Source organism: Pinus tabuliformis, chromosome J (genome assembly GCF_031772625.1).
Source record: "Pinus tabuliformis cultivar Carrire ecotype Pingquan chromosome J, CPIR1, whole genome shotgun sequence".
In the NCBI taxonomy this organism is placed as follows: domain Eukaryota; kingdom Viridiplantae; phylum Streptophyta; class Pinopsida; order Pinales; family Pinaceae; genus Pinus; species Pinus tabuliformis.
In genome coordinates, this window is record NC_142295.1 from 1218266369 (window position 1) to 1218280701 (window position 14333).

The window sequence follows — 14333 nt, forward strand, 5'->3', positions numbered from 1 at the left end:
ATCATCCATATAAACTTCAACACAATCATGAACTAAATCATCAAAAATAGCTAATACAGCTCTCTGAAATGTAGCTGGAGCATTGCAAAGTCCAAATGGCAAAACATTATAAGCATAGGTGCCCCAAGGACAAGTAAAAGTGGTTTTGTCCTGGTCCTCTAAGGCTATCCTAATCTGGTTGTAGCCACTGAAACCATCAAGAAAGGAGAATGATGATTTCCCGGCTAATGTGTCTAGCACTTGGTCAATAAATGGTAGTGGAAAATAATCTTTGAGAGTTGCTTTGTTTAATTATCTGTAGTTTACACAAATCTTCCACTTACCATTTTTCTTGGGCACTACTACCAATGTGGATACCCACTAACTATCAGAGATAGGATAGATAAAATTGACTTTCAACAGTTTTTGTAATTCTTCTCTAACAATATCCTGAAGCATGGGGTTCATTCGTCTCTGCAGTTGCCTCACTGGTTTGATAGTACTATTGGTATAAATATGGTGAGTGCATGTTTCCGGGTGAATCCCATGCATATCGGTGTAGTCCCAAGCAAATGCTTTCTGGTATTTTCTCAATAGTTGAATCAATTTCTCTTCTTGAGATGAGCCTAGGTGAGTGCCAATATTCAAAGTTTTTCCTAGACTAATCTCTATGGTCTTACTCTGTGTGTTGGTGATGGATTGAATGGGAAAAATGTTCTGAAATGTTGTTTGCAAACATTGAATGGTGCACGTTTCCTGAAAATTTGGTGCCAAAAGTTCATCTGCAGCATGATATTGGTCATTTCTCAATTCTTCAAAAACATCAGGTTGAGAAAGGAACAATTCTACCAAATCATCATCGTTATGTTCTTGAAAATCATAGATTTGGTTGATGCTGAAAACAGATTGAACTTCTTCCTTGTCATTGTATTTATCATCAAGCCATAAATTGTGTGCTACTACTGGTGATTGTGTTGATGGGTAAAGAGTGAGTTGTTTTCTTTCTGTTCCTCGTGAAATGATCATATTACCTGATCGACATCCTATGAATGCATCAGCAGTTGCTAACCATGGTCTACCAAGGATGATGGGGTGTCCTCCTAAATTGGATTTTGGTTGAAGACCTAAAAAGTCCACTTGATACTCCCAAGAGTCTAGTGAAACAATTGTCCTCCAAAATCCCTTCAGGAATCACTTTAGACCTATCAGCCAGTTCTAGAACAATTGTTGTGTGTTGCAAGTTTATGAGTTGGAGTGTTTTCATGGTTTCAAGAGTCATTACATTTATTGCTGCCCCAAGATCAATTAAGGTGTTTGGAATATTTATGTTGTTGATGATTGTAGTGACTTTAGGAATTCCAGGATCAACATATTTTTCCATTGAAATGGTATTTGTCATAAGGTGTGCTAAATGTCCAATAATATGAATAGTTTGTGGATCAACTCTTTTCCTAATAGGCTTTTTAAGGCACAGTTCTTTGATAGCTTTAGTATATATGGGAATGTCTTTTATAGCTTGCAGTAATGGGATTTTGATATAGACATTCTTCATCTCATCTAAAACATCAAACTGTGGTATAGACATGGGAAGTTTTGCTTGAACCAATCTGTCTGGAAAAGGTGGTGGATGCAATGGTTACATTTGTTTATTTTTGATATCATCATTTTGTTTCTTTTGAGTTGAATTTTCAGTTTTCTCATTTTCTTCTTGTTTTTCAGTTATTGTAGGTTCTTTTTGAAGTACCTTACCGGACCTTAGATTGATGTTTTGTAAAGGTAATGTGGGATATGATGGTCCCTCATCTACATTGTAGGCTCGTCTCTCTGCTCTGTTATTTGGGTTTGATACAGGTTGAGCAGAGATTTGAGTCGGTCTAGGAGGTGGTTGGTTAGATGGAAGTTGTAATGGTGGTGGATTTATTGGTGGAGGAGCAGGTAATGCTTGTTGAGTGGGCTGAGGTTGGTATGGGTAAACAACTTGCTGTTGAGGATATTGCTGATAGGATTGAGGATATGGCGAATATGGCTGATGATATTGTTGATATGGCTATGAATATGGTTGGTATGGTTGAGAATATGACTGATATTTTTGGGAGTATTGCTGAGATGGTCTCCATTGTTGTTGTGGGTAATTTTGGTGCTGCCATGGCATGGGTACATTCCACGAATTCTGACCATACATCTGATCATGTGCAGGAAATTGTAAATTCGGGTTTGGGAACATACCTTGAGGTGAAGGTCTTGGTTGCCATGGTCTCTTTTCGCCCATGAAATACACACTTTCCATATCCGTGTTAGCTGCCACATTAGAATTATACAAAACCTTGAATTTAGGGAAATGAAATATATCATGATTTTCAGTACAAAAAGCACAAACTTGAATGTTTTCTAATGGGCAGTTTTTTAAGGCATGTTTCTTCCAGCATTTTGAGCAAAAGACAACCATCATTTGATCTTCTTCTTATTGTCTTTTCTTAGCTTTAAGGGTGTCAATTTGAGTCCCTAAAGTACTCAATAAATATGTTTTAAATTCCTCTAACACATTTCCTATTTCAGCTCTTGTGACACTTGTTGAAGCAGATTTTGTGGCTTTGGATGATATGGTTCTTTTTCCAATTTTGGCTTTGCTCCTAGAATACTTTTCACATAACTCAACAATTTCTTCAAAAGGTAGAGTGGAAATATCACCTTTGCCCATCAAATTAAGATCATCTAAGTATTCCTCTCGAATACCCCTCAAAAAGATTGTTCTGATGAGATCAAGGGTCATGGATCGATGTTTTGATTTTTGTAAGTTATAAGAAAATCGTTCCAAGTACTCTTCTAGACTTTCATCCTCTTGTTGATTCATCCTAAAGATATCATCTTTAGAATCCTTTGATCTACAATAAGGTTGGTATTTCCTTAGGAATATTCTTCTCATGCCATCCCAATTAGTTATTGCATGCTCACCAAGTCCCATGAACCATTTTAGTGCTGATGCCTTTAATGTTGTTGGGAAGAGTCTAAGCCTATGGGCATCATTTGTGTAACCATATGTTCGACAGACAATGTCAAACTCAAACAAGAATGAATCTGGGTCTTTTGAAGCCATGCCATAGAAATTTGGTAACACAGAAGGAGGTATGTTTTTCATTTTGATTTCCTCATCATGATTGTCTTCTGGTTCTTGGATAGGAAATTTAAAGGTTGATTCTTCCTCTTCTTGATTTGGTGGTCCTCTCTCTGATCCATGTCCTTCTTCAGCCATTTTGATAGGTTCCTCTTGTGTTTTAGTTTCGTGTTCGATGTCACTTGTTTCAAAGAGAAGATTAAGGATAGATTGTTGAGTTACTGTGCTGCTTTCTCCTTTTATAGAGGATTTAGGGAAATGTTTCTTTTGAGATTTGTGTGCTAATAGAATCTGCCTCTCGATGAGTGTGAGTCTTTGCCCTGATTTTTGTTTATCCTCTAGTGTTTTTATGGTAATTTCCTCAGCTGATGTCTTGTTTTCAACTTTTCCTAAAGGGTCTGCTCCTGATGGTAGGTTAGTTTTTGGATGGGGGGGTTTGATGAATCCACCTTTATTGTCTCTAGATCTAGGCATAAGTAAACATGATTTCTAAAATGATGATTAAAATCAAATCTATGTTGTGTTTTTGTTTCTTCTTTCTTTTTTTTTCGAAATCCTCTAACTACGCCTCCCTGGCAACAACGCCAAAATGTAGTGGCCAACCTAGGGTGCTAGATTAGGCTCGATTTATTATCGACCAGGGTAAGTGAACTTCGAGGCATGCATCTAAAATCTATAGACATAAAGGATTCCTAACTAAGTGTTCAAGTGATGGGTTACAGTACTTCTTTACGGAAGGTTAAGATATATTTCCCCTCACTTTGACACTCAGATTACTCAATTCACCTAACTGTCCTAAAAATACAGCGTATTGCTAGACTGAGATTTTAATCCCCTTAAAAGGATGCTATGCATAAAAGCTCTGTCTAGTTAACACTCATCATTCATGAAAGATCAAAAGCATACTAAAATTTAAATACATGAAAACAGAGTCTATGGGGATGATTTAAAATATAACGATGGATCAGATCTCTTACAAGATATGGTTCAATGATCTAACGATAAATCATTTAAGCTATCACCATAAATACCATTCATGAGGATTGCTAATTAAATCAACAAAATCATAAGCATAACTCTAAATACTATGCATGCTATTCAATATTCAAAAGTTGCTAATGAAATGAAAATAACAGTATGCCAATCCACGCACGGCCCGTCCGCATTTCAATGGTACACTAGAATAAGCTGAAGCAACGAAGGTATTAATGCATGAAAAATGTTATGATAAAACCGTGACTATAATCGAGTTCTGGAATTAAGTTCTGAAGATCATACAAAAAGCTTTTTTCTCAAAACGATACACAAAGATCACAACCACCGTAGTTGTAACTATAACTGTGTTTTTAAAAACAATTAATATGCAGTCTTTGAATGTACATTCACTAAGCAGTTGTTTCCGCTTTTACAATGAAATGATTTTTTTTCATTTCCATTCTAAACCGATTTCAAAAAGAAACAAAATGAAACCGGTTTGGGAAACCTATGGCTGTTACTACCTTTGTCACCAAAAGGCTGGGGTTTTGACTAGTGTTGACCACATAACCAGGAGTGTTTGATTTGTTGTAGGATCGATGTTTCTCCATGCTTGTACATTCTAGTTCTCGTTCCTATCCCTTTCTTTGGCTTGCCTGTCATGCCACGTGTCAGATGATAAACCATTTACAGGATGTTATGACTTCTTGTAACCTTTTTATTGAAAATCCCTAATTTCTAACATAAAAATTTATAAATTACTTTAATGCAAACTAATAACTATAATGCTATTACTTAGTCAATTTCAATGGATAAAAGGGTTCTATGAAGGAAAAAGGTAGACAAATGATGTGTTTCAAGAAGAAAAGGGACTGTAATGGAATGGTACCAACAGTGTCCTTGGCAAACATCCTAGAGAAAAGTTTGACACTGGCAAGACTCACAGAGCATCCTCTCCTCTACATCTGATCCATAGTGATTTCATGGGGCCTTTTCCTCATCCTTCCATCAACAAAGCAAGGGATGTGCTTAAATTTATTGATGATTTCTCACGGTAAACTTAGGTGTATCTTCTCAGGGAAAAATCTGAAGTTTTTGGGCACTTTGAAGATTTCAAAGCACTAGTTGAGACACAGTCAGAGAGAAAGATCAAAGCCCTCTGTACAGAAAATGGGGAGGAATATGTTAACACAACACTTCAAAACCTTTGCCTTGAGTCTGGCATACAGTTGCAACACACAGTTCCATACACTCCGCAACAAAACGGAGTTGCTGAGAGAAATAACCGATCTCTCAAAGAGATGGCTTCTTGCATTATGCATGCTAAGTCACTACCTCATAAGTTATGGGTTGAAGCACTTAATTGTGCTAACTACATCTAGAACAGATCTCCTCATAGATATGTCAAGGATCAGACCCCCTTTGAGGCTTGGAGTGGCACTAAATCATAGGTCACCAACTTCCGTGTTTTTGTTTCCCGAGCATGGGCCAGTATCCCCTCTAAAAAGAGGAAAGCTCTTGATCCATAGAGAATTGAGTGCATCTTTGTTGGATACCCTAATGGTGTAAAGGAATACCAACTCCTAATTTCCTCTATGGACAAGCTCATCATTGAGCGAAGTGTCCAATTTCACAAAAGTCTCTCGCATGCACCTCAATTGTCGCATGCAGACACCTTTTATCTACTTTATGACCGAGATGATGCCCTAGTACACTCAGATGCAGATATAGAGCATACAGATGTTGAGGTAGAGCATGCAGATGTAGAGATAGAGCCTTCAGATACAAATCTAGTGCATGCATATGATGATCCACATCCAAGCCCAGATCGGGCTTCCAGTAGTGAATCAACTTCCCCTATCATAATTTAGAGAACAAGGAGCTTAAGTGAGATATATTCACAAGACCACCCAACTGCTAAAAATGGTCTTGTGGGGGTTAATTTTGATCTGTGGAGGACTAGCTCAGAGTCTATTAAGCCTCCTCTTGCTCTCACTACCACTGAACCAATGCCATCCCGTCATTGTCATTTGGTTCAGTCTTCTGATCTGCAGTCTTATGATAAGGCTGTTGGGCATCCCTCTTGGATGTTCGCCATGGAGGAGGAGTACAACTCCCTCCTCGAGAACCAAATCTGAGATCTGGCCCCACTTCCTTCAGGAAGGAAACTTTTCCGATGCAAATGGGTCTACAGGACCAAGAGTGCTGCAGATGGGAAAATCACCAGACATAAATCCAGGCTAGTAGCCAAAGGCTTCGAGTAAGTGCATGGCATTGATTATGATGAGACCTTTGCTCCAGTAGCAAATATGGATTCCATATGACTTGCACTTGCCATTGCGACTGCATAGGGGTGGGAAGTACATCAGATGGATGTGAAGAATGCCTTTCTTCACGAAGACCTATTTGAGGAGATCTACATGGAGCAACCACATGGTTTCATTCAAGATTCATCTTTGGTCTGCAAACTAAATAAGTCTCTCTATGGCCTTAAGCAGGCCCCGAGAGCTTGGTATGTGAAGTTGGATTCTTTCCTCTTATAACAAAAGTTCGAAATATGTAAGCCTAATTCGAATGTTTACATGCTCAGGACACATGATTCTCTTCTTATCTTAGTTTTGTATGTGGATGATCTCCTGATCACCGACAGCTCGGTGTCAGCGATTGTTGCAGTCAAGAGAACCTTGCATGATAGATTCTTGATGACGGACATGGTTCCATTACACTTCTTTCTTGGTCTTGAGATTAGTCAGGATGCCACAGGCATCAAACTCTCTCAGGCTAAGTATGCACGGGATCTCCTCGAGAGATTTCACATGACTGACTGCAAGCCAACACCAACTCCTTTTCTGCCTGGAGTCTGCCTTGAGGATGGAGGTGACACTCCATTAGTTGATAATACTCTTACCGATAGCTAGTGGCGAGCTTACTATACCTCACCCAGTCCAGACCAGATCTCTCATATGTAGTAGGGGCAGTTTCGAGATACATGCAGGATCCACATGAGCTACACTAGAAAGCTGCCAAGCGCATCCTCTGATATGTGCAGGGCACCATCACCTTTAGGATTCATTATGTAGGAGGCACTGCATTGAATCTCCTTGGCTTCACAGATTCTGATTAGGCAGGCGACAACATTGATTGCAAGTCCACCTCTGGATATTCACTTAGTCTAGGGTCTGGCCCTATCTATTGGTCGAGCAAGAAGCATGCTGCTATTGATTTCTCTTCAGCTGAGGCCGAGTACAGAGGAGCAGTCAACATCACCATTCAGGCTTTGTGGCTATAACACTTCCTCCCTGAGTCAGGAGTCCAGTTCCACCAGCCCACTATCATCTAGTGTGACAGCCAGAGCACTCTCAAATTTTGCAGGGATCCAGTATAATGACACAAGATTAAGCACATAGAGATCTATATGCACTACATCAGAGACTTAGTACATGATTGGGTCATTGATTTGCAGTTTTTTCCTTCAACAAAACAAATTGCAAACATCTTCACCAAGACATTCACTATGCATAAGTTTCACTCTTTGCATGATCGTCTTCGAGTGAAGGACACAGTTGCTTAGCAACTGTCTTTTCTTCCTCTTTTCCTTTGATTACATTGTATTTTGAGGGGGGTATTTCCCACAAGGTTTTCCCTCTTTCCTCAATTTTAGTACAAGTTGCATTGTATTTTGGGTGACCTTTGGTCTTAGTTTCCAGGGCCCATTTTCTATTTTTCCCCATAGTGGTGTTCAGGGGGGGTGTTGGAGGTACTACACACCTAGGACCTTCATTACTGGCACATGCAGACACTTAGTTAGAGCATTCACTGACATGCAAGGCTTCAAAATTGGAGTCTTCATCAAATTGGCACCTTCGACTGTCCATGCATGCATGAGACTATATGCAAGATCCTTTCTACATGATTTACTTCCTGATTTGCTCCTCCTTTCACTCTGCAACTGGCTAGTTCTCTCTGGAACTTGCTGTAAGTGTCGAGCCTTCTCATTGATCACTACATGCAACATCCTTTGTGCATGATTTACTCCCTGATTTGCTCCTCCTTTCACTCTGCAACTAGCTAGTTCTCTCCAGAACTTGATGTAGGTGTCAAGTCCTCTCATTGATCACCACTATGGTGCAATACCTTGGATTTTCACCCAATGATGCTATATCATGAGCATTGTAACCTATTTTCTGAATTAATAATTCTTTTTGTTTCTTCGATTTCTTTTAGTGTTTTTACTCTTCAAAGTTGTGTGTTCAACCTTTACTAGCTAGATTCATTTGTGCAGGTTTTCTAACACATTTTCATGGTATCAGAGCCTAGACCTAGGTTCGATTCCCCTGAGTTGCGTTTGAGGGGGGTCTTGGAAAAATCACCGCATCTCTATGGAATTTGTAATTTCCACCCTAGTTACTGGTTTGAAACATTTACCAAAACTTGTGGGTTTTGGTGTAACAAAAAACCTCTTCACAAGCCAACAATCTCCAACACCCGACCTTTGTCATTCTTCTATTGCTACCATAAAACAGTCCTTTCAAAATCTTCTATTTTTTCTTGCAGACCACCTGGAAAATCAAAGACATACAACGGTGTCTTTCTACGCTTTTTAAGCATGCATTCCACTACCTCCTCCAATAGCTTGTCTTTGTCACTAGAAATTATCAACAAAGGAAATAAAGGCATTGTAGAATCCACTCCAAACAAACAAAGCATTAAATACATAGCAATACCAGTAAGATAAATAATAACGACAGGAAGAGTTAAGAGTTCCAACACTTTGTAAGCCTTGAGTTCGAAGTCGTTTATTGACGAGAATTTTTTGAGGGCGATTCTCCAATTCTTAAGTGTTTGATGGTCGTATCTGCCTTTCTTTTCATGATCACTCAGTGCTTTAGCATACTGTTCTTTCATCCATCGCACCTCCGAAATCTCCACATTATAAAAAATGTGAAATATAAAGAGCAGCTGATCTAGATAACATCTAGACTCAGTATATCTGGGTGAGAAAATGACGATGTGGATAGAGGTGGTTCGAATGGAATTTTTAATTTGAGGATTTACGTAATCTGACTTCTGTAGTTCATCCTTGTCCAAGAAAGGTAGCAAATTATGTGAAAGAAGGCATTTGTAAACACTGGTAGCCAAAGTTTCTTTAGACCACGATGATTGATAAATACATCGTGGTAGTAGCTATTTGGATTCATGGAGGTTGATGGCATATCCGCTAGGGAATTCGTGGAAGTTAGCCGATCTACCATTGAACGGAAATACAAAACATAAGTGAAGCACAGATTGATAGACCTAGTAAATGAAGGTATTTGGCTCTTCACAAATTGAAATCTAAATCTTATTTATGTTAGAAATAATAATGATTCCAGCATGTGAGTTGGTTAAACATAGAGAGTCAGTTAACATAGTGATTGAGTGGTTGAGTGTTCAGTGAATTCGATTTAAGTGATAGACAACTTTGAGTGTCTGATTGCATGTGGTTGCATGTCAAGATATTTTAGGAAATTAGCTAGTTAAAAAAGGATAAACACCTTTCACCAGATTGATTGTAAAAATCATGTTTTGTGTAATAAATAAAAAAGCCCTGTGTTTTGTGTCTAAAAATATATTTTGTCTCCTTTATCTTTCCAACAAATTAATATCAAAGGCTGAGATAAAAACTAGGATCTAAAAAGCTTGCAACCGCAGCGTGTAGAGCTTTAGTGTCTAACTGATTAAGCTGAGAATAATAAAAAAACCACTGCAGAGCGATACGTTGTAGCTTGTTTTGAACAGAGTAAAGGCCGCTAGAGTGAGGGAAGCATTAACAAAGTCAAAAATTTTAGCGGTCATATCCATTGCCGCGAGCCACAGCTCGAGTTGCAGTCTACAAACTGCTAACACCGCCGGAGAGAGCGTGAGAAGGGAGAGCCACCATAAAGCCGTAGTAGAAGTCAACATCGCGGAAACCCAACATAAGTTGTAGCGATCTAACCATGGGCAAGTTTGAAAACCACAATTTTTTTCAGTCTTTAAAGGCTTTGCTTTAAAGTTATGTGAAAAGTTGTTTTATAAGGTTTTAAAAGGCTATTTAAAACCTTTGAAGATGTGGAGTTTCGAAAAAAATGGTTTTTTTATTTTTATTAAAAAAATTACATGGTTTAAGTATGATGGCAGGCTTATTTCAAAACGCGGTGATTTAAAAGAAAAGTTCTGGTTATAGAAAAGTTTTGGCTATAGGATTGTGAAAGGTTTGAAGTCAATAATTTTTTAAGGGTTTTTTTTTAATTAAAAAATATGGGAATTACCCAAGGTTTACTACAAGAAAAGATTGTTAATTTTTATGATGAGGTAAAAGATGTTTTTTTTTAGTTTTATTCAGCAATAAATTTGTAAAATGATTATGTGCAAGGTAACAAAAGCTACAACTTCCAAGGGAATATGGAAGATCTTGGAAGAAGAATTTGGCACAAAGGAGAGTGATATGCAACATCAGGTTATGTCACAAGAAAAGAAGTCAACCACAGATATATAAGAGTAGATGAACAAGACTCTAAGAGGAAAACAGAGCTTAGAGAATCCCACTCAAAAGTGGATGATGGTCGTCAAGACCATAAAATTGAAACCCATTTTGAAAACATGCATATGGATGAAGAAGATGCAACACAGATTGTAGAGAGAGAAGTTGAAGCCTCTGTGTGTGAAACAGAGCAAGAGAAAATAAATGCTCAAGGACTCCACTATAATGTGGATGATACAGATGATGGTGAATCCCATTGTGATGAGACACATGTGGATGATGACTTCAAAGTTATATGTGAATTGGTGAATCCAACTGTAGCTGATGGATTTGGTGAAGTTCAAATTGTTAATGAAATTGACAATGAACACATGCATGCTCGGATATCCCACAATAGTGTGGATGAACATTATATTGATGATACGTGCAGTTTCTTTTTTGAAACAAGGATTGATTGTGACAATATGGTAAGTGCAATGTTTGATGAAACATTGAAGGTTGAAGCTGTCACTGTAGCAACACGATATGAAGTAGTTGGAAATGCTCATGAAGCAGTATGTCATATAGCAATAGTTGATGATCAAGAACAGGATAAAGTGATTGAAGAGTTTTTTATGAGAATATCCACTAACAACATAATAGTGGAAGACAACCTCCATGCAGTTGAAAAGAAGATAGATGTAGACCAGGAAGCTCTCGCTGAAAATAGTCATATTAAAGATGTTTTTAACATTGTTTTTGAATATGCAGGTGTTCAGAATAGCATGGGCAAAGAATTTGAAAGCAAGGTTGTTAATAAGTTTCATGCAGATTTGAAGCTCATTGAAGAATGGATTCAGAAACCAATAGGACAAATTGAAGCGAGTCAAACTCATGAATATAAATCAAAAGAAGAAAAGCAAAGAAGATAGTTTGAAGATGCAATGTTTTTGCAGGAGTCCATGGTCGACCGAATATTTGAAGGAGAAAGTGTAAAAAATAGGATCCAATTGTTTTTCAGAACAAGTTAAAAAAAAAGTCAAAGAAAAATTGCAACAACAATAAGTAAATAAAGCCTACAACAAGAAATTTCAACAGAGAATGAAGCAATTGTGAGGATATAAAATTTGGAAGAAGAGAAAAAGAAAATGCAAAATTGTGAAAGTCTTGAGTCATTGTAAGCCTAGTTGAGACATAGACCAACAGTCGTGTTTGAGTGATAATCAAGTCAAGTTAAGTTATGTTGAGTCATACGGTGGTAATTTAAAGGGGGGTGTTAGAAATAGTAATTACTCCTGCATGTAAAATTGGCTAAACATAGACAGTCAGATAATTGAGTGATTGAGTGGTTGAGTGTTTGAGTGTTTAGTCAAGTCGAGTTAAGTGATAGACAACTTTGAGTGTGTGATTACATGTCAAGGTATTTTACGAAATTAGCTAGTTGGAAAAGGATAAATACCCTTCACCGGGTTCATTGTAAGAATCATGTTTTGTGTAATCAATAGAAGAGCCGCAACTCGTGTGTTTTGTGTCTAAATATATGTTTTGTCTCCTCTGCCTTTCCAACAATTTTATATAGCATAGCATCTTTGGTCTCCAGACCAACATGGCAATGGAAATGGAAATAGCACCAGCAGGTGGGCACACGATGGTAATTGGTGCAAGCTGGAACCCAATAGGAATACAACGAGATTAATGATTCAATCTCTCTATTGCCTCTCAATTTTCTATGAATACTTGACTGCAAGCTGGAGCTCAATACCATTCGTCTCTAGCTGCAAGTTGAAAATCAATACCACCAGTATCTCAATTTTCAATGAATATTTGACTGCAAGTCATAGCTCAACATGGGTACAACATAAAGGAAAGATTCCATTTGCGACCAGTGCTCAATTTTCTATGAATACTTGATTGCAAGCTCGACATCATTATAAGCACAACATAAAGCCACACGTCTCACACTTTTCTATGAAAAATTGACTGCAATAACATAAATTAATCATTCCATTTGCCACCCGTTGCTCGCTACTTGACTTTGGAGTATGTATTGTTTAAAAATGATTCTTTTTTCCTAGACAACTCCAACCCAAGAAATTGAAATGTTTGGAAACATATTACTTTGATTTATTGGCAATATTAATTTTAAATTTGAGTAAAGGGAATTTGTAGGGTTTGGTGGAGTACATAAGTGATGATGCTATATGGAATAATAATAATAAAATAGTAATTTTAGTCACGCTATGGTATTATTCCAACGATTATCAAGTGTTATCTCTATTAACTTATTTTTATTTCTTTTTATTTTACAGAAAGAAAAATATTTGACTTTAGTCATACTTTAGTATTATTCCCACAACTATCTCTATTTTCTTTACTTTTACTTTTATTTTAGAGAAAAAAATACTAAAAATATTTATCTAATTAAAATTTGTGTTTAAAAATAAGGTCATGATTGATACTACTCCAAACACAATTTATATTTTCTTATATCTTAAAAAAAACTACATAAAATAAATATTTATCTAATCAAAAATCCCGTTGAAAACACAAAGTTATGGTTCTTTTGATATTATATCAAAATCTAACATCTTATACATTTCACACAAAAAAAACAACCTTACTCAAAATACATATTATTTACATTCCACAATGCATGCATTATGTATTGTTCACATTGTTAATGTGGATATTGTTTTTTTATATAATATAATTTTCTGTTTCATATTTAAATTTATAATTTTATTTTTTAAATTTAAAAAGTTTTGAAATTTAAAAATAACTAACGCCATAATTAGTATTAAAAAGTGTGATAAGAGTTTCAAATAGTTATATTTGATACTATTAGAATTAAATGCTAATTTAATATTTTCAAATTTATAATTGGATAGTCATTTTAAATATTTTAATAATTATTTAAGAAAAAAAAGTGTGTATATATATATATATATATATATATATATATATATATATATATATATATATGTTCATTAATTTTGAAATAAAACAACATTAAACAAGTTTACTGTTCAAAAATTGAATAGATAAACCTATACCATGCCTCATTTATAATTGAAAAAGAAGAATCAATGTAATGAATGGACAAACATATGCCATGCTTCATTTATAATCCAAGAAAAAGAATCCATGCAATGAATTTGGACAAATGCACCATAACTATAAAATAAACTAAAAAAAAAATACAAACTATAGTAAATAATTTTTAAAAAAGGCTTGATTCTACACAATAAATAGTTTATTTGGGTAAGTTGCACCTCAATTTTATAATACTTTTATAATATCCTAAAATTGTTAATCTGCTCAATAGATAATCTTACTATGCTAGCTCATAATAATATACCCAACATATAATCATACTTTGTTAGCTCATCATAATATAGACAAACGTATATAATACTTTGTTAGCTCATCAAATTATATACAAACCTTATAGAATTTGCAATGGAATTGTTGAAGAGAGATTGAGAGCTAGTCGTGGAATTTTTGAAGAGTGTCAAATTGTGAGAGCAAGGTGATGCAACTGAATGCATGCTTATAAACTTTGCTAAAGACGTGAGAACAGTTAAACAAGAAAAAAATAGTCATTATTTAATTTATAATATAATTATAAATAATTTGACATACAGTTTGTTGTTAAATTTTTTTTGAAATTCAACCACATAACATTAAATGATAGTATGAACAATTTCAAAAAGAAACATTTTAGGTATAAGTAGATAGAGAAAATTTTGATATCGGAATTTGCACTCCAACTAAATGAATAACTCT